The 22,724-nt window shown below is 38.8% G+C and overlaps 1 protein-coding gene across 5 annotated transcripts in view; it reads left to right on the plus strand.

Annotated features, from left to right (window-relative positions):
• The window catches only part of LOC124168454 (fibronectin type-III domain-containing protein 3A), a 435,474-nt gene that overhangs the window by 329,522 nt on the left and 83,228 nt on the right, over positions 1 to 22,724 (plus strand). The gene's annotated exons all lie outside the window — the stretch shown is intronic.

Genomic DNA, 22,724 nt, shown 5'->3' on the forward strand with positions numbered 1-22,724 from the left:
AGCAATGCCTAAAATATCTTTATCCTGAGGAGTTTCAAAGGTAGCATTTAGCACCATTTTGGTGAATAATTTGTTGAGAATAACAGTACCTAATTAGTATAAAAAATGGTGTTCAAAAATATGCATTCTACCCTTTTCTGCAACGTGTTTCCATGTACTTTTCGACATTTCCTATTGAAGATAGATGTTTATTTTCAATTGTATTCGAGGACTTAGGTTGATGTAATGTGATTATATTTATTGATTACCTTATGCATCATTTTTATATAAGTCAATATCCATGTGTCAACTTTACGAAAAATCATAATATACGTATAGGAGTATTTAAATAAACTAAAATTCTTTTTTATGTAAGGTTGGCACATAAAAAATTAATTTTATTGAGAAAACCGAAAATAAAAATATTGAACTGACGGGAAATAGTTAGTTCAAATTTTCGATGGGACACGGCCAAACTTTTCTAAAGAGAAGAACAGGAATCTATATGGATTTTTATTCGTATATGAATAAATAACCTAATATTTTACACTGCGTGGACTCCGAGAATCATTCATACTAAGCCGTCGCGTTTTTGCGCGCTTGAAACTTTTCACTTTTCATTTAATCACGAAAAATAGATATCGTCATTTAAAAATCTAAAAGCGTGAAATACGTACTCCAGGAGTAATAATCTTTCGATTTAGGCAATAAAAAATAATAGGAAACCACCCTATTATCCACCGTTACATCACATCGACCATTGCCTACATCAGGTATGCCATGATTTAATATTGGCATTAGACATCTTTTGCCTTTTGAAGGCTAACAACTCAAAACATGAATGTAAGCGGTAAAGGTTGGCTGAACTCTGGGGTCCCGCCTCCTCGTGTTTTACGTCACAGGGCTCTCTCTCTCCGGGAATCCATGAGAGTCCGTGGTGGAGTCTGCGTCCGTAGATGTGGAGGGGATGGATTGCTCCGAAGGCGTTGTCCCTAGCGGGCGCCCAGCCGCTCTCCTTGTGCATCGGATACGTGGGTGGAGGGCGAGGCTCTCTCTGTTTTAAAGGGACGGCTGGACGGCTTTTACAGCCCGTTCCACCGTTTAAATGGAAGATCGTGGGAGAACGGTTACCGCTCGGGGTGGGTGGAGTATGCTGGCTTGCGACTAGCGATGGAGAAATCGATTTCGATTAAAATCCAAACTCGATTTCGATTAAATTGTAAAATCTATCTATATTAAATTCGAAAATTGATTTCGAAATCAAATCAAACGTCGATTTTTATAAGGGAGATATCGAGGAAATCGAGATCGATCCACTACCTTCGATTTTCGATCCAAAATCTAATAACCGGTTTAAATTGAAGATCGTTGGAGAACGGTTGTTCGCAGTTGATATGCTGCATTGAGACTTGTCAAGGAGAAAACGATTTCGATTTTATTCGAAACTCGATATCGATTAAAAAATTAAAATCGAGTTTTAATAAAGAAAGATAAAGGAAATCGAGATCGAGTCGCTATTTTTGAGTTTCGATCCAAACTCGATTTCTGCGCCTTCCTCCATTTAAATGGAAAGTCGTAGTAGAACGGTTAAACAGACTCTATTTAGTGTGTCTGGATTAAAAATCGAATTTCATTGTTGAAAGATCAAGGAAATCGAGATCGAGCCACTATCTTCGAGTTTCGACCGAAACTCGATTTCAGCCCTTTCCTCTACTTAAATGGAAGATCGTAGGAGAACGGTTACTACTCGGAGTGGATGGAATATGCTGGCTTGCGACTTGTGATTGAAAAATCGATTTCTGTAGTACCAGCGAAAAGAGCCAGCGTAAGTTTAAGAAATTATTTTGATAAATATTTAAATAATATCACGGAATAAGTCTTTCTGTACCGGACCCCATATGCTCGTTGTGTATCCAAGGTGACATTATGTGATCTTTGTATGCATGCTTCTTCTTATCTCTGCCATTGGTTATGTTTAAGTGTTATTTTTTTAGTACATGATAGAGTAAATGAAAAATGATATATAATCATTTGTTGAAAGAAAAGAATTATATGTTCTGGTACCATTCAATTAATATTAATCAAATTAAAATTGTATTAACTGTACAAACTGAATTTGCGTATTTTATTTATGTGGAATAAAATTATTATTATTATTATTATTATAACCTATGGAAATTAGCACGAAAATCAGCGTGCTTGGTTGAATATATTATGAACAGCGGCTCTTATCTGTAGCTAACTAAACTTACACCCCTCAATAAAGCGATTGATAACAGTGCACATTAAATAAAATTTATCTTAACGTAAAATTCGTGTCACGATAATAGTTCTGGCATAATATGCGCAACTGTAGCGTGTTGGATTCTATAGTAACAACCTTCATGTCACCCCTAACCTATCTTGTTCTTGAGCGTACAAGAAATCTCATCCTCAGGTTCTTTCATTCTTGTCTCCGGGTGCTCCCAACCGTGTCTTCCCATCATCTGTGTTACGCACGATGTCCGCTCCATTGCTATAAATTACATCCCCTTCTCACGACGTTTCCTCGAATAAGCTCGATTCTGAGAGACGTAAGCTCTCTTGCATCCAGCGTGAACCGGACTTAAAACGTTGCGTAGGCGTTTCTTGGATACCTTTCCTCCAGTCTTCCTCAAGAACTCACTCAAACCAATCTGCCTTTTTCCGCCACCCATTCAAGAACGAATGTATCCCAAGGGAAGAATCGGTAACCTTAATAACTTGCTGCTTTAAATTTTCTGCACATTTCGATGAAAATTCTGGTTGAGATACGCAGGAGACAGAGGATATGAATGGAGCGGGTACTTAGCGAGGACGGAATGTTGAAAACGGTGTTACAGGCCAGAAAGTTAGGTAAGCGAGGGAGAGGAGGGAAGAGAATAGGGTTTTTAGACAGAATGAAAGGGAAATGCCTTATTAGGAATTGAAGGGAGAATGATGGAATGCTCAATGCAAACCTAACTTAATCAGTAGAATACTTTAATAATAATAATAATTTTTATTTATTAATTGCATCAAATCCAGTCGCAATCTGCAAGACCTTTTACATTATATTTGTAAACAAAGGATGGAATAATTATGTGCAACAAGAATTAACTACAACAACAAAACACACATTAAATACACTCTGATATCACGTTCTAACGTATGTGGAAATTGTGTGTAGGAAAGATTTTTGTTTGTGGTAAAAAAAACAAGGATAAGCGAGTTATATCCTTCAGTGAAAAATCCTACCGCAAGAAAACACCCACACGAGAAGGAGGGCGTGAAAAATATGCGAAAACCTTCTGTGTGAAAACTAATGTGATAATTTTTCACAATGTCAATAAAGAAATCTATTATTCTATCCGCTTGAATGTACCATGCTTAGGATCTGGTCGCCTAGCGGAAAGCATAATATCCGCTGGAATTCGGTGGCCATGGCAGGTAGTCCTACCGGTTGTCACTTAGTCCAGTCTCGGCTCCTCCCACCCCCGTCTCGCCCCTCTGCGTGGCCTTCCGCTCTTGAAATACCGTCTGCCCCCAATGTCGCCCACCCAAACGTCCGTCCTCCACGCCCACTTTTTTATGCGTCTGCTCCTTCTCCCACGAGCCTTCTTTCTTCGAATTGTCATTTGAAAGGGTTAGTGAGTGTCCCCTTCTCAACTACGAGGGTCAGGACGATTGAAAAAGGTACGAATACATTCAGTAGTCTTCTGGTTATGGTAATGATAGTATTTTACTGTAATTTCTGTTGCCCATTTTGAGTAAACATTTGGGAAAACTATTGAAAAAATAAACAAAAAAATGTACAGGACGGTGAAAAATTGTGTGTCACGTAATTTTAACCCAGGATAGCTGATGCCAGTAGAAGGCTGATGCCAGCTGATCTCAATCGGTTGATCTTTTTTAAATATTTTATTGAATCGAATGGCTCAAAGCGGTGATCCCTAAAGTTTTAACTTGCGAGTATTTGTTAATTTTTACTCTTAACAATTCAAGCATGTATTCTAAGCAGATTTTTTTCTTCTGCTCTTGCGTGTAATTTGAGGGATTTTCGAACGAATAATAAACATGCACAAACATTTTTTTTTTTTTCAAAATAACCGTCGATTTTTACGATCTTCCGATCTTTTGTTTCAAATTTTGATTTTTGTTGAAAATTCAATCTTTTCATTTGGATGAAAAATCGATTGATCGAAAAATTTAATTCGACATACTTTTTTCCTCCACTACATTGTAGCTGCCTCTATAAAAATGCCGGGTTATTGACAGGGCCGGAGAAGTGAAGTGCCGGATTATAGAGGGAGTACTGCACTGAAAAAAAGTTTAGCTATAAATAACATATTCTGATGAAATTTATCATTTTTTCCGGTTCATATGGAACATTGAATATTTCGGTTACAATGACCAAACCAGTTTGTTAAATGCATTTTAATAAATTCTGTCAACATGGGCACAGCAGTTCGTAAAAATTAATAAAATCAATGATGAATGCTTTTGCACCCAGAAAAAACATTGTTCTGATTAAAAATCATGCCAAAACTTTTCGTACGATAGACCAAATTATGAAACGTCGGAATGTTCGATAAAATTTATCAAGAAAGTTTGAAAAAATAAATCAAGTGCTTAATTATTTGCATCAAATTTTAGGTTTATTTAACAAAACTACTCTCAATAATACCAGTTTGATAGTTATTAACTAGTTATTTTTTCCGTATGTATTGACAAAATATCTCTGTGGTTGAATCCTCCAGGAATTCGGTCAGCCGTCTGTGTTTCTACACGAGACCCTACATCAGGGGCGCAGCGAGGGGTTCTTGGGAGATAAACCCCCCAGAACTCAGAGTAATTTTAAAATTTAATCCATTTGACTTAATTTGATAAATATTACTTATGGAATAGTGCAAGGATTGATAAAATATCCCTCAAAAAGCCGTAAAACTCGCCACTACACCCCCCCAATAAGAAAACCCCCCACTATTAGTTGAGGCTAAAACCCCCCTAGCCTTAATTCTTAGCTGTGCGCCTGCCCTACGTCATCACATTTAGCCAATAGGGTGTGTCCCTTCACTCCTAATTCAAAAAACATTCCGATTCCGTGAGACGCCGAGCCGCGTCTACCCGAAGGACTGGGATTAGCTTTAATTTATCGCTGCAGTTTACATCGAGGGGATAAAAAATGAACGCATTCTCCGAACACGAAGGCGTAAGCCTTTGAGACGATTTAAGTTTCGCTTATCGTGAGCGTTGTAAATTATCCGCTCGGCTCGACGCGAAACGTGAAGCAGATACATAATAAACGACGTGGCGCCGATCACAGGAATTCACGTGACCTGTGTCACACTCTCTCTTTCCGAGAATGCCAGGAAATTTTTCGAGGCTTAAAATGTAACGGATCGCCGACGATGTAGTTGCAAAGTTAAGAGTTTAAATTTTCGCCTGAAACTCACCCTTACGTTTGATATCAGGTTTCGACGTGGAGTGGGTCTGATTTTAAAACCGTTTTTCCAATTTTCTGGAAGCTTGGAGTCAGAAAATTTATCTTTGCACGCAGTGCGGTTTTTTTATTCATTTATTTTTTTGTATTTCTTTCGCATTTCTCTTTAGCTTTTGCCGTTGTTATTCAATAAGCTTTTCGGTAGGGTAGCCTATAATTTTTTCCTTATTCATGCTTGAACACGGAGGTTGGACACGATAGGTAAGGTTAGAGCTCACCCCAGAGTAATCCACGAGTATGTGTAATCCACGCATACGGAGTGAGGGGGCCAGTTCCTCTCTCTGGTGGCTTATCGTAGGATAATGGGAGCAGAACCCTGAAGACCATGGCAAGCAGCAAACCTAGGTCCAGTTTCACATGCATTCCTTATAGATAGCACCAGAACTTAGCACCGTGAGTATAATTCACATGTTAAATATTTTAAGATAATCTCGGAAAGTATGAGTAAATTCCAAGGCAGTAAAGCTATCAGTGGATTAAGTTAAATGTCGATTCCAGCAAAGAGAGAATGAATTAGGGCGGAGATATGGATGATGGAATATATTGTGAAAATCTAGGAGCTAGTGAAATTGTGTGTTAGTAAGGGTAGGACGAGAACTTACTCTTACGTTGATGATAGGACAATATTATCACTATGTCCTTCGGCAATACTTAAGATTATCCTACGCATTTAACCCTACTATATGTCCATGTCCGACAGAAACGATGAATTAAGAGAGATATTTTGCTGAACGTATGTACATGGGAATACGATTTTCTCCCGAACAATAAAAGACTTTAAAAAATGATGCGCGTAATATTGTTGTTTGCACTTGCTTTTCATTTGTAAACGGCTGGTGTCCTTACACCCCCTGCCACACGCCTATCGACGTGGCATACGGGGTATTATGTAGATGTAGCTCAGTGGCGTAGCCAGAAATTTCCTTCGGGGGGAGGGGGGTCCAAAACTAGGGCGGAAAAGATTTGAAAACCAGGGTAGGTACCGAAGTAGAGGGTTTTAAACAAATTTTAACACTTCTCATAACAAAAAAAAACTTTTTTAATAAATATTTTGAAAAAAAAAGAAATTTTATAAATATTTTGTGAATTCATGATTTTTCAATATTTTGTTATCTTTTATGAAGGAAAATAATTGTGTTTTTATAATTCAGGGGGGGAGCGGGAGGTCCGGACCCCCCCCCCCCCCCCCCCCCGCTCGCTACGCCACTGATTTAGCTGTAGATTTACTTGAACTGAGTCGTCTTATCCCCTGTTCTGCATTCCTCACTAGCTCTACTAATATATCAACCAGTACCACTCTCCTAAAGTGCATCTGCCTGTGTGTTTCCTATATGTGAGTGAAGTATTCATGCCGAAGGTTAACCGTAGGTTAGAAATTGACGCAATACTCTTTTCTTTTATTTCCAAGCCAGTTAGCCTATTCCGTTATATTTCCCTGATTACTTCGAGGCCATAACGCAACAAGAGACTGCCGTCATGTACTCGTTTATGTATACTGTGGAGATGTTAGTCTTTTACTGGCAATTTCACGCATTATTAAGTAACTTCTCCCGCAACATGCTTGAACACAGTAACCTGAAATCTCCCCCTTCGTAACCCAAGCGTGGTTTGTCGTTCTTAAGATCGTGGGTGGTCTTTGATGTTCAGGATGCCGCTTCAAGGGAAGACTCGGGATGACTTCTTCGTTTATGACGGATTCTCCTTTGTCACGTCTCGATTTTATTTTCCCAAGCAATACTGGTAATGGTCTATGAAATTCACACGCTGCGCTGACTTTGTTCGTGTCAATCCTCGCTCGTTGCGGCGTATCTCTCTAATTGTCATGCCTCCTATTAGATAATTCTCCGCTAACGTTCATGGGGATGAAGTAATGTCTATTTTTTCCTGGCGAACAAAGGGTGCAGTTTTCTTGGGTCTCACGCTGGATAAGGTCCTCCATATCTCCTTCGAACGTTTCGATAAGCAACTCTCCCGTCATCATCATGGATTCAGGAATCCATGTTCATAGGGATGATTTTGGAATATTTTCCCCTTTCAAAATCTATGAGAGATGAGAGCGTGTTTGTTTTTAGATAGTCCTTCAGTTGGATCTGATGTTTCCGCGGCGTTCCTCCACGTTGGTGACGGCTTTCGGGCGTTCCTTCGCGTAGTCTTTGCCGGCTTCGGTGGCTGGGGGGTAAAGCCTCGCCTGCCAAACAAGAGGTCGCGGGTTCGAATCCTGCCTGGGTAGGTTGTCCCTATCCTAATTTGTGGTTGTTCGTGCGCGAGGAATTGTTAAATTTGTTGAACACCCCGTTGTAAAATGGCCAATACGTCCCGTAGGTTGCGGTGGGGAGTCGACAGGGGTTATTGCGTCGTTAGAAGAGCACCCGAGGGATGATGAAATGTGAAGTCACGCGCCAGCTTGGCCAAATTCGAACTACATATTCGGTGGTATGGGAATAAATAAAATAAACAAGTTGGCGACGACAGTTTTCCAGCCATCCTGCTGGTGGCTTTAGGTAATTACCATCAAGTAGTACTTTCGTACTTTCTTAATTTTTTCTCATATTTATTTTAGCCATAAAATGTCTTGGGATGTCCCAATGTAATGTTACTTGACCAAACCTTAAGTCACCCGCCCTAACCCCAGGGTGTAATCTCTGTTCGCTGTTGTGTGAATGTGTTGTTATCATTATCATAAGTCGCTATTTCTCATTAACTGATATCATGGAGTGAACCTATACCAGACCTCATTTTCTTGCGTCTTTAATACTCAAGAACTAACTTCGGCACTGCGAGATCAGACTCTTCGGATTGTGGCTTGAGGTATGAATGGCGTCTTTGTCTTTTTTCTGCACACTCTGAGTTTGTTTTGTTTCTCCACATCTCATCCAGTCGCCCCGTGGTGATTTTCAAGGACGATTAAATTCCTCATCCCCCACGCTTTAAAACCCGTATTTTGTTTTTTTTTTATATTCTTTTTCTCGAACTCAAGTTTTCATTTGCTTTCACGAGCTGTCCATCAGGGTGAAAATTGTTTTTGCGTCTTCGTGTTTGTCTGCATTTGCCGAATTCGAGGTTTTTATTTGTGTTCTTTCGCGTTGTCATGGTCACTCTACCCAAGGCGAAGTGTTTATGAATAAGTAATCTCTGCCTTTCCTCCCATCGATCTTGTCACGTTTTTTTGTGATGTCATCGCTCAATGGCAGTTCACTTTTTTCTTTCGGTTAAATATACATCACACACTACTCTTTCATGCCACCAACTTCAATTCGTTTTCGGTGGAAAGTATTTTTCTCCGCCGGTCTACTGTATTTTCTGCGTGCAAAAATTGATGATTTCTAATGAATATTAAAATAGCAAATACTCCCAAGTTCAGCACTCACGGTTCAAGAGATAAAGATCTATATATAGTGGCGTAGATAGTAAATTTACAATCCCCAGAAGTTCAATAAAATTTCAATCTAAGCCTTTTTAAACTGGGTTTATTATTTTATAAAATAAATAATTTTTGTAGATATTATATAATTAAGCTCATTTTCGTCATCGTTATATTGCTTATTCTGAAAATCTCCTAGGAGTGCAGTTATCATAATAGAAGAACTCTTTCAACCTTCCTCTCCGTACTTTCCTTTTGTGTTTACGATACTGTTACACCATCATGGTAACCGTACTGATACACCGTGATACTGATTATAGCATTTCTACTAATGGTGAAGATTTAATATCTGTTAATTTTCAGGTTCGGTGGCCACGTGGCTCGGAGCAATAAAATACACGTGGCAGAAAGAAAACTTTACTTCGAGACTTTACTAGATTGGTTACGGTAGCGTAACCACCTTTCTCGTGAAAGACAGAAATTATGCTCATTAAAAGTTTTGAAGAGAATTTATGCTCTTCATTCAACGACAAATTAAGTTTTGCGATGACGTAAGTCACGATCTTAAAGATTTTCAAAGTTTTCCTGGGAATAATTGGACATTAGCGTTCGTTACTTACATTCATTCGTATAACAGCGGATAGAACATTTAATTTCTTGAATGTCTTCCTAGGTTCAGATTTTTACTTTTACATTCCACGCCTTGCTCATACATCGAATTCATTTATTTTTTCTTCCATAAATTTCTGAGGTTACCTCATAGAGCGTCGCTCATGTCACATTTCACAGCGCCTTGTGGTTAGCACATTGTCATTGGCATAGCTTGGTAACCACGGCAATTTCGGTAAAAACCAATGATGAATCAAATTGCACAGCATATCGCATTATGTATGCGATATTTATAGCGCAATTTATATTAATAGGATTTTGGTGGCAATTTTTTGAACTAATCTCCATATCTAATTTTAAATTCCGAATAAGAATCGAGGTGCAGTTGAAATCGTATGAAAAGTGTTAGAATATTGCAAAGTTATTTGGTTCCGAGTTATCCTGAAAATTTCAGCTTGATAGGTAATCGGAAAGTGGGTTAAAATTGAGTAGCAAGATTTGACCCGGACAAGATGACAAACGACAGTGCGAGTTTATAAAAATGTTATGAAGAGAATGGAGACGTAAATAAAAACCTGTATAATTCTGGTGCCGTTCATTCAAAGTATATGCATCGATATAAGGGAGCAGGGGCGCAGCCAAAAATTAAGGCAAGGGGGGGTTTTAGGAGCAACTAATACTTTGGGGTGTTGGGGTATTGCATACCCGCCAGGGTAAGTGGGAGTTGCGGGGGGCCCTCCTTCAGAAAATTTTTAAGATTAACGGTTCAAAATGGCGAGTTTTACGGCTTTCTAAGGGATATTTGATTAATTCTAAGACTTTGATATAAGTAATACTAATCCATTAAGTAAAATGGATTAAATTTTAAAATTTCTCTGAGCTCTCGGGGGGTTTTTAACCCCCGAACCCTAACTAACCCTCGCTGCGCCAGTGTAAGGGAGGGCGCCCACCTACCCCTGGAACGTGGATCTATGTATGTCTCTCTTACCGGCATGCCTTAGCCACTTCGCCATTGTCTAGGTTGGTTCAAGTCTCGCCCGTGATGCATTTTTTTGAGGGCAACCCTGCGCTCTCACAGAGAGCCTTCGAGAAAGCTTTCCGAGTCGGACGGAAGCAATGGCGATGATCCGGTTTCCTCCTCTTTCTAGATTGGTGAAAGCTTCGGAGACTTGCAGTGCGCTCATGCACGTGCACTTATATACTTCCCATTTGGAAAACAGCTGAACCGTGCCACTTGCTGGAGTCCGTGCGTGCTCGGATACAACTTTCCGCCTCATTTCTCCGTCGCGTCCATCATTATTTATCTATTTTTTTCGTGTGAGAGGAGAACATTTGGGGGCTCTCGCTTCGGCAGCAAATCTACCCTACAAGCAGGGATGGCAAGTGAAACGAATGCCTCGTTCACATTACGATTGTGCGAGCGATCGTCCTAACGATATTTTGCTGAAGTAGCCGTGTGAATGCATGTCCTGACAATAGTTCACGAAGTTCCGAACGTTGCCCCTTTACGGTGGTTTGGCGATAGGAGACCGGAACAGGATTGTTCCAACTATCGTTGGAACTATCGTGCATTCACGCAACGAGGGTTAAAATCTGTGCTGCCCTCTAGTGCTGACATCTTAAGTGAACGCAAAATTGTTGGTTAGCACAGCTGTTGAGGTATGCAGAGTCAAGATAGTGCTGTGTTTAACGAGTATTTTTTCTTCCGCCCATATTCTTCCTTGCTTGGACAAATAACATGAAAAAGAATTGAGTTATGGGAGCTTCACGAACTTTTCGTCTTTCTCTTTTCGTTTCCTTTTCCGGTCTCCCAGCGACTAACCATCGTAAAGTGGCAACTTTCGGAACTATGTGAACTATTGTAAGGACATGCCTTCACGCAGCTCGTTCGACCAACTATCGTTAGGACGATCGCTCGAACAATCGTAATCTGAACGAGGCGTTACTGTTGAATATTGCGACCGGAATCGAGAGCTCGAAAAAATCGCCACAATCGAATACAATCGATAGGTCTCGTTTCCATGGAGATCCACTACTTCCCGTTAAACTAGCCGAACTGCCCCACTTGTTGAGCCGTGGGTTTATAAACCCCTCAGTCAATTCTCTTCCAACTCGATTGTTTATTTTTTTCGGGTCGTATGGTAGGAAAAAAGGCATGATCAGGAATGGGTGCTGGTACGGACAGAGATGTAAAAAGGGGAAAGAATTGAGTACTCAGCTTGCTTTTTTCCGTGTTCGGCATGTTATGTCCCTCTGTATGAATACAGGACGTGGTCGCTCCCTACGACGAGACAAACAATGGTACTTCCGGGCTGTATTTATTTTCATCTTCATGTGGATTTTTTTATTTTTTGCTTCTCCAACTCCTATTCACCGAGAGTATTTCACCATAGTGTCATTAAATGAGCTAGGCTAGGGAATGATAGCTATACGCTACTAAATTAATGTTTGTTTTGACGATACAGGGTGCTCCAGGCAGAATCTACAATAACTCAGTAGGTGATGTGGGAGGTAATTTTAAGCATTCTTTTGACCAAATAAATATGGAGTCGAAACTCATTAGTTACTGAGATATGGCGATGAAAACCATTTTTTAGAACGTACTTTACAGTTACTGAAAAAACATTTTTTAGGGCGTACTTTACAGTTACTGAAAAAACATCTTGATCTTCGACCCGAAATTAACATTTCGAGGTCTTAGAGATTACTTGGCTGGTGTTTGATGAAGAAATATACGTAAGATAGCTTAGATACCTTCTTACAGTGCGTAAAGTATCTGAAACCACTCGTGAATCAGATATGCGCAATTAATCCTTCAGACTTTGATAAGCAGCTTAGTCATAACCTACAGTCGGATCACATCGCCCAGAGGGAGAAACTTGAGTGGTAAATCAGTTAGCCGTGAGCGCGTCTGATGAGTAACGCGAGAAATCCGGAGATCCGCGTGATTCATTCTTGCAGGCCTGAGATGCCATCACATTGGACACGATGCCCCTCCTGAGTTTCCAAAATATATTTCTCATCGCCTCCAATGGAATGTGCATTTTATTGTGTTTTTTTTGCGCGCTTTTTCTTAGCTTCGTCTGCTTGTTTGTATCATTGATAGAATCTTGTGATGGATTTTTAATCCACTTCCCATTGTCGGATGGGATTGAAATTTTGCACACTCGATTGCTTCTGATAACAATACGATATTCAAACATTTACAATTTTGTTCCACTGTGCTCTAATTAATGTAGCTTCATCGATTAAAACTAAATTTCAATACGGAAAAGTAGTTTAAATTTCTCAATAGATGGCGATAGTTATACTTTTTTTAATGCAGATTTTTCTTTTACAGTTCTGGTTCAACCGTTCAAATGATTCATCCTTAAAAAGTATAAAAAAGAAATAAAAATATATTGTGGTTTACATAGTAATATAGCGTACCAATCCATACTCACCTACGAGAATTTTAGTTCAGTTAGACATGATATCAAATATCAATCAATCCCATTATATTCAAATCAAAATCCCCTCAAGATACGAATATTATTCAGATTCAAAAATGCATTGTAAGACCAGAGTTTAAATATGTCCTCAAATCAACGCCCTCTTCTTAAAAAAATATCTTTTTTGTTTAGGAACTTGGGAAGTACGCTATTTATCTCCCTGATTCCCTTGAGCTGAGCGAGTAATGCCAGTATTGGTTGTAGGTATTGATTAGGATTGTATGTAGTCTTTTTTATCCGAAATAATTCAGCTGATGATGAAAAATTTTAATTTTGATTAATATCGAAAATCGCTTTTTAAATTACAACGAACGAGAAAATCGATCCTTGGACTTCGATCAAAACTCAATTTTTTTAACTTTGATCTTGACCATTTCTTTTGATCTCAGCAGCGTTACGACCAGCGTATGATAACGTCATCCGTCCCATGTGAAACACTTTCCTTTTAGGCGGGAAAAATTGGAAAGCACGCCCTCCATAATCAGGTAAACATCGCAATCATTTGATCTTTCTTAAAATATTCAGTGAAGCCGAATTGGCCCAAGCGGTGACCCCAAAACTTCATTGTGCGTGCATTTATATATTTTTACTTCTAGTTACTTATGCAGGCATTCTAAGTAGATTTTTGGGATTTTTCTACATGCTTTGTTTCTCTACAAACTTTATTTTTGTAAAGAACACTCGAGTTTTTCGAATGATGGATCGTTATGTTCAAATTTCGATTTTTGTTTAGAAGTAGAGATTTTAATTTCAATTAAAAATCGATTGTTTGGAAAAATCGATTTTGATCGATATTTTTTCATCACTAAATCCAGCCTACAGGACTGCACACGGATGTAATCGACCTCTATCGACCTTCACTCGAATCATTTTTCGCCCGAGGGAAGGTCGGACGAATTTTCGATTCAGAAGCACTCATTATGGCTGACACCGTTCCTCGCATTATCCGCCGTTCAACTTCCTGCAATTTTTGTCGGTTGGGGGGGGGGGGGGGGGGGGAGATATTCCAGCGCCTCCCTGCCTGGGCCCCGCATTAATTTCGTCGGGCGAAGCGACCGCGGTGGTTAAAGAAATGCGTATTTGTCTGCCTCACTTCCGCGAAATTTTTCATCCCGACCGCACCTTCACTTGCGAGCTGTTCTTATTCGACGATTCGATGTGCGACTTATTCCAACACCGTGGTAGTTATAACTGTTACCGTGCGGTGAAATAGACATAATCAGAGGTTTCAATAATTCCCAATATTAGTGTTTCAATATTTTTTGCATGAATGAGTTTTTTCTCCTTTTCCTGAAATAACTCAATGGTATATATATTTCCAAAACAAAATATAGTTGTTATAAACGCCCTGGCATTAAGCAATTTAAGCAAAATTCATAATTATTTATGGCGTAACAGATTCATTACTGAAGTTGTAAACATGTTATGAAACCTGAGTCGTCCATATTTAAATATACATATGAACCTAATGAAGTTTTTTTTCACAATGGAATGGTTTCACATAGTTAACCCTAAAGTTATCTGTTTGACTTTGACTAGATTTATTGATTGACTAGTTATCTGTTTGATTTAGATTGATAATTAGTCAGGATTCTAATTCAAATCCCGGGCAGTGCACCTATCCTATACCTTGCCAACCAGCGACAGATTCATGATAAAATCACAAAAGTTAATTTCCACACTACTTAATGTAACACTTAACGACCGACCATGGTTTCGACTCTTTGTGTCATTATCAAGTATAATATCTTGAGATTTAGCTCGACCCCCTCCCTCTAATATCACGTGAGATTATATAAAATCGTTTAGGGCTTGATTTTGAGGAAGTTCGCTATATCCATGATGAAGAACACAAATGGTAATTTCCACGCTTTTTAATTCCAAAACTCAACAACTGACCATGGTTTCAACACATTGAATAAAGACCATGATAATGACACAAAGTGTCGAAACCACGGTCGGTCGTGAAGTGTCAAATTAAATAGTGTAGAAATTACCATTTGTGTTTTTATCATGGATATAACAATATTCCACAAAATTAAGCCTGAAACGGTTTTATACGGGAGATGCATGTTCAAATTCTGGCTAAACCAAATGGTTTTATTTTCATAGAAAATTTTCACCCTTAAAGTAAACTTTTAAGTCTTCCACCTCCTCTTAAGTTGTAGTGGCTTCTCTTCCATCTAGTCGGTGGTCACTTCATGTTGGTTTCTTTTCCTGATTAATTAGGAGATGACGAAGAAATTCACCTGCATTAATCTGTCTATTATTAGGAACATGAAATTCAAGTTAACATTCTTCGGTAGGGAATAAGGGCTTTGCGATCATATTCCGTCTTATATTTTATTTTTCACTTGTAGCTCTGGAAATGTAAATTATTGCGTCCGTTTCATATTTCAGAGGTAATAACTTTCGCGAAAATTTTCATTTTTTCATTCTAATAATCCTTTTATAACAGCGGTAGTAACGAAATATTAACCTCTCCTTTATCTTTTCACTATGTAAAGGCCCGTCAAGAATTTCCTCTCGTATTCTGAGTCATGAAGCGTCATATTTTCAAGCAATGACGCTTGAAGTACTTCCTTGTGTGTGTTGATCGAGAACCACTCACGTGTGAACTTTTCTGGGTGAAAATGCTTTCAGGATCTTGGAAAGCGGGAATTTGTTTGCAATAGGTCTGGGAAAATGAATCAAGTCTGGTGAATTTCCTTATCTAAGTGTATTTTTCTCAATATTTCCTCCTCAACTGTGTGCGTTTTAAAAGATTTTTTTGTCAATAGTTTACTTTTTATGCGATTTCTCAATCTGTTGTCCGGTTAGTTAGTTGTTTGATGTAAGTAGCAGCTTAATAGCCACAGTTTCACATTGTTCAGGAAGGTATATATGTTGTGACACTCTTTTATTTTTTTGGACAAACTGTTGTAAAATTTGGTCCCAATATAAAAAAAAAGAAGAGCCTTACCCTGGAAAAGGTCTGCGGCCTTTTTTGGTGACTAAGCCAGTTCTTACCATTGTTGAACCCTGTGACGCAACACAGTATCTCCCCCGTTGTTCAGGTAACAAACAACTCGCGAAGTGGTGAAATTGCGCGATTTGGCCAAAATTAGAAGTGAATTAGAAGTTGGCAAGACTGTGTAATACAGTTAAAATTTAGTACTTCGAAAGATTTTCTTGGGGTTTCAGAATATTCAAGAGGGGGTTGATTCGATGACTTTTTTGTTCGTATCTCGTCTTGCTCACCCAAAACATTTGTTTGAATCAGTGAAGCTGGTGAAGGGTCAGTGGTTGGAAGTCGGCTGTGTACTATGTTATATTTTATAGTCTATAGATGCCATGATTTTCCCGGCGCAATCGAGTCTCCGGAGCTGGCGGTCGCCGGACTTCGACTCTTCGTGGAATTTCCTCCCGAAGCTCGCGCCGCCGTTGGAAAAACCGAACTCTCCTCCGTCCTCATCTGCTCGCCGGGGTCCCCCTCCACCACTTCTCCGCACACAGTTCATAGCGCGGAGAGAGAGAGAGAGGAGGAGGTAGGGAGAGCTCATTGCCCTCCATGTCCCAGAGTTCCTCGCGCGTGGTGGTGGGGCCGTGGGGGCGTCGGCGGCGGTTGGCGGCCTCCGGACGGGGGGCGGTCGCCCTCTCGCTTCCAGAAGATCCCACGGCCCGTGCCCACATGCGTCGAAGCGATGCCGCCGTCTACGTGATCCACGAAGCATACGCGTTTTCGTGTTAAGGGCAGCGTATCGCAAAAAAATGGTGAAAATTGAATTGCGGAGGTATCGTAAAAGAATGGTGCGGCTTCGAACACGGTTCAATAGAAAACAGAATTACTTACAGTTTATGCTTTTTAATTTTTGGAATTTTTCATCACAAACAGTTGTAAGCTCAGGCACGTAGTCCAAGAGGGGATCCAGGATTTTTTTCTGGGGGGCACCAGTGTCTGACAGGCGAACGGTCTTCCTATATTTGGGATTAAAAACTACATGCAACAACTACTCTACGAAATATACTCAATTTTTTTATATAAATGTTATTAATATGAAAATATTTAAAACTTGTATATTAAATTGTAAAAGTTAATAATATTTGTATTATAAATCTCTTCTATTATTTAATTTCCAGCCTATTATTATTTAATCCGCCTATGACGAAGCCTGAAATTTGCTTCCAATAAAATTTGCAGATAAAATGAAGAATATTTAAGTTTTCTATTAAAATGAGAGATGAATTTTAGCATAATATTATATTATATCATAATAATGAATTATATCATATTAACGAATTATGGCATAAATAATTGACCCTTGACCCTTTTATTGAGTTTTTCCTCAGCTGCCTTGATGCCTTATCTGTTATTTTTTATACTTTCCGTTATAGATATGAATTTGAACAAATTGTTCTCGTATGACGTTATCTCTCCCTTGACCGTACTTTTTGCTAAATAACGCTTATATTTAGTGTCGAGAGAAATAAATTTGGAACTTTTTTTGCATGAAATATCTATCATAGTAATGCTTAATACTAAATGCGCGTGAATATCTTGTATGGACGCTGTTTTTTTAAAGCCAAAGTTTCATGTTTTTCATTATTTTCGTGTGATGATTATGTCATGCATTCGGCGTTTTTTACTTTGTTTTATACAAGTATTTGCAATGGTCGACAAAAAAATGAATAAGCGTGGGTACTCGTGTCAAGTTACGGTGTTTGATTTAACTCGTGTCGATTAAATCGTACTTGTTGATATTTTGTTTTAGGATAGGTGCATAAGTGACGTGCTTCGTATTTATTAACGTTTCTAGCTATCAGATATGACAATTGAGTACTGAGAAATATAAAAACGGCAGCACGTGCTGAAATTTGTATGGCTTCCGTTATTTTTTGCTATAAATTCCACTCCCATATTCAGGCAGGCTCATTGTTGAAACGTACCCGCCGGATGCAGCAGCGGTGGAAAGCAAGGTAATATTTTGCTTCGTAAATTTTAGTTTTATTGGCTTAATTATATTATCTGTCAGTGTTCAACGTGAATAAATCCATAGTTGTGGTCAGTTTGTTCTTAATGTTGTCACCATAGTGAGGAGGAATTGTTTTTCATTGCTTTAAATAGTAGTATCTCAGGAGTTCGTTCAAATGCTCACAAATGTACAACACTTCAACAGTGAGGTAGTTAATCTTTACATCAACCTGCACCACTGACGTCGTACTGTTAATATTTTCATCTAAAGAGCAGCTTGTTTCTCGTGACGTAGTTTTAATTTTGGGAACGATATTTTGTCTTATTAACGGATCTACTGTTTACATACAGAAGATGAAACTAGAGGATATGAACACTGGAGCGAACAAGGTGACTGCGCAGTACTAAAAACAAAGGCCTACAATTAAACCTCATCTTCGTTAATATAGCGGGGAATGGAATTAGAAAAGGAAGTAATTCTAAAAAGATTTTATGAAAATGGTGTTACTTAGGCTGTGACATAAGTATTCAATGTGCGGAAATTAAATGTTCAATCGAAATAAACGACCTGAAATCTGACGCTATTGTCGTAGTCATTCAGCTGTCACGAGCATCATGTGGTCTCGTATTCTGCTATTTCAATCTTTGTCCTACCCTCAGCAGCCGATAATTGGTCTTGTATATGGTTACTCTGAGGTCTGAACTAGTGTTTAGCATGATCAACGCAAATACTATTTTATTGATGGAATCAATTATTCCGTTTTCAAAATAACATTGACGTTGGGGATTTTATAAACGGGCTCACCTTTTGGTCACTGTAAATCATCTTGACTGATCTTCGGTTTAAAAATATATTTCTTGAGGTTAAACTCACTACGCCACTATTTGCGCAAACTGAGGTTGGGACCAATTTTTCACGGCAGAAGTCAGAACCTCCGTAATGCCAAGAGAGGAGGAAAGTATGCGCATTGTGGATTGACGTTATTGCAGGATACTATCTTGTGTTTTTCACGCCTTGAGGTTTCCCTCGTTAATCAACGACGTGCCATGATAATGTGGCTGCGAGACGAGTGGGTTGTGAACTAAACACAAGGATTTTCCCTTTAGCCTCTCATCAAGGGGCTGTTAGAGAATCAATACATTGCTTGTTAATACGGTTTTTTCTATTTTTATTGAAGGTTACACAATTACGTAATCATTATAAAACCTCGTGATATTATGGTTCGATTAATGTTTGTTAGTTAACTCTTTATCAAGTTGTTTGAGCGGACTGTTGGCCCTTTTTCAAATGGCGTGCGTGATTTGGCCTCAATCACAAGATTTATTCGCTAATAACTCGGAGAGTAATATGTTGATGAGCCTAAATTTAAGTATTCATATAATGTGATGAGATCAATTTTTTTTTCTTAAGAAGATATGTGGCTTTTAAGTGAAGTCGACGTTTTTCGTATGTTGAGGTAATAATCTTCATGAGAATCCATGCAATAATTCGGATTTGCAAATGAAAATCCCCATAAAGTATGGCACGGGAAGCTAATTTGATAATATATAAGTTTGGTAATAATAACGATACTAGTCAAAGGATAGGCGGGATTGTTCTTGTTGTGTCACTAGGTAGGAAGTGGAGCTCAGCTTGGTCATGTTTTTGCTTCGCTGTCGGATACATGTTTTCCCCGCTACTAACCTCACGACTAGCGAATGAGTATTTGTGCTATTGCGGAAACGTTACGAAATCCAGAATTTTTTGTGGAAAATATATTTCCGCATCTCGGGACTATCGCATGTATTGCGTCAACCATCGATATCTCACGTTTCACTGTATGAGTGTGTGTGTTTGGCAAAAATGTAGGCATCACATGTCTAAATTATTTTCCAGAGGCATATTTTTTTGTTATCCTGTCATTTGCTTATTTTCTTTGAAAAAAATATGGTCTTATTTTATTCTCTTCGGTTTGGCAATCTCATTTGAAGACGCAATATGTTCTCGATTATCTAAGTATGAAAAATTAAAATCCGTACGGTGGATTTAACATCAAACATGCGGAATGAAAAAATAGCTACCCATAAACACGGTTAATTCAAGTTGTTACTCAATTTTAATTTGCAGTAATTTTCACGTAATATTCCGACCGTCAACGTGTAGCGCGCATATTAGTCTGTTGGACATAAATTTCCATTTTTAATTGAATTCCGCGGTTATTTCTTTCGCAAGGTTCTACTTCGAGTTTTGAATCAACTTTTATTCTTGTGGAATCACTCCGTGGCCTTTCTTTATGGGAGATATCCTATTGGAAGATGAAGTAATCTCTTTAACATTCCATTTTTTACTAGGAAAGGGGAAAATTAAGGGGATTTTTAATTAATTTTTATGGGTAAATTCCTTTGCTTTGAATTCAGCATTAAATTTAGGCGTCTAATAGCGATTCGAATGAAAAATTCTATTGCCTTTTTAATTTATTGCTTTTCAGCATTACTTGCCATAAAACCGTCAGAGGCTATAATGTTTTGGAATGTTTGAAATCCACATAAACTTTTTTGCGAAAAATTATTGGCTGCGAGTTTTCGAAGATTTTTGGAATTAATTAATTTCTTCTGAATTCATTTTGGAAAATCGCATGTGATGGCTCGATCTCGATAACCCTTTTTTACTATTCAAATTCGATTTTCGATGGACTGCATGAAACAAGTAGAATATAAATCGATTTTTCCATCTCTAAGTGAATACGTAATCGTGTTAAGGAAGCATTTAGCTCGGTTACGTCGTCGAGAGGCAAAAAACAATCAGAAGTAGGTTACGCGCTAGAGAGGAAAGAAAATTCCTAGCCGGGCAGCTAAATGTCTCGCACGACTGTTTCCGGGTGTTCTTAACCTGTCGATATTGTGTCGGTCCCTTGAGTCTGCGCCGTTTCTTTCCCTTCTTTCTTCTTTCTTTTTTTTTTAATAGTTCCCTGGGGAATGCGCGACCGACTCGCGTAACAAACCGAGTCGCGATATTTTTTTCCCACATTCCCACACTGTCGTGCTTCGCTCTGGGTTGGCTCACCCCTATGGGAAAGATTTTCACCCGGTGAGGTACAGGCACCGCCGCCTTTCTCGCTGCCCCGTGTCACGTGAGCTCTCAGGCCGTGTTTGGTTGGCTAGCGACTACGCCGTTCGCAGGAGCCATAAATTTACGTATACCAGGCTTAGCTTTTTGTGAATTAGTTCTATTCATGGGCCATTCCGTGTGATTTCATTTTTGTTCTCGTAACGTTCGTCTAAATCGAGTTTTGATCTCATAACTATAGTGCGAAACAGTAGCGCAGCGAGAGGGCGAGTTTGGGGAGATAAAACCCAAATAAAATTGCTATGTTTTTCCATCCCCCCCAGAACTCAGAGAATTTTTTTATAAAAATGTTTTAATGTGACATATTTTGTTACTAATATTAGGGGTACGGGTGACTCACAAACAAAACATCTAGCTATTCATAAAGCTGTAAAACTCTACATTTTGAACCATCTAGCTTAGAAGTTTTCTGGAGGATGGCCCCCGCACCTCCCGCTTACCTCGGCGGTATTCCATACCCCCCAGAATTAGTTGCGTCTAAACCACCCCCCAAGCCTTAATTACTAGCTGCGCCCCTGGTTCGAAATATATCACCTTTTTATGCTCAACAAAACTTTGTAATTCCGACCCTGTGTTTAAACTTTGATATAGTCATTATCAAGGTGGTTATTGTTATATAGCCATTATTATTAGGTAATTTGAAATATCCACAGAGGAAAATGACGTTTCGGTAGCTTAACTGGCTGAAATATTCGATCGGAATACGTGAGATCCGGGTTCGAATTCCGGTCGAGGCAATTGACTTTTTTCTGTGGATTTTTCTAAAAATATGTTCATAGCGTGTGATTCCATTTACCAACGTTGCTAGTCCCTGTATACTTAAATTAATACTATAATAGTTGAAACCCAGGGTAGGAATATAAAGCTGTGTTTTACTTTACAAAGTGATTTATTTCGCACTACACGTATGTGGTCACACCAAGTGAAGCCTGAACACTTGATATATATTGTTCTCATAATGTTTTTCCTCTGTAAACGTTCTTTTCTATTCAGACTCCCTTCTTCCATGAACTGCTATTCAAAATGTGTTCCAAATTTTGATCCATTTTTTTTTTACTCATTCCTCATCTATCTTGCACTATCTCCATTGTTATTTCCCCATACTCCTCGCACCACCATATGCGTACTACAACTTTTTGTCTGCTATTTGATAATACCGATCAGAACACTTTTAATTTTGGCCAAATCGTGCATTATCACGATTTCGTGAATCATTATCTCGAAAACGGGGGAGATCTGATGTTCCGTCATTGAGAGTGATCAGAAAAGACGGGATGGGGGAGTCCCTCCTAATTATTAATTGTTCTTAATATTTACATTGCCCATAAAATTATATGCGCCTTAAACGTATGGTGATTGTGAGTGCTGCGCTAGTACGGAGTAATGCGTGGCTCGGAATACGCCTACGCGGCTGATGTGAATTGAAATAATTATGGAATGCCGCGAAAATATTCAACTCAATATATTACCTCAATTTTCATAGCAATATGTACCGCAAATAACTGGCATTTTTTGTTTCTGATCGGAACACTAGTGATCTATGCCAAATATTTGTATATGACCAAATAGTTTATCATGAGAACAAAAATAACGCTCAATGAATGAAAAAAACGCTGTTTATTTGCGTTTCTAGGTTATTGATATGCTTGCTATTTAAACCAAAACGCACCACACATCTAAAATATTTATCGGAAAATTTAAAAATGAGTTGCGCTGTGGTGAAGTTT

Source organism: Ischnura elegans, chromosome 11 (assembly GCF_921293095.1).
Source record: "Ischnura elegans chromosome 11, ioIscEleg1.1, whole genome shotgun sequence".
Lineage (NCBI taxonomy): Eukaryota > Metazoa > Arthropoda > Insecta > Odonata > Coenagrionidae > Ischnura > Ischnura elegans.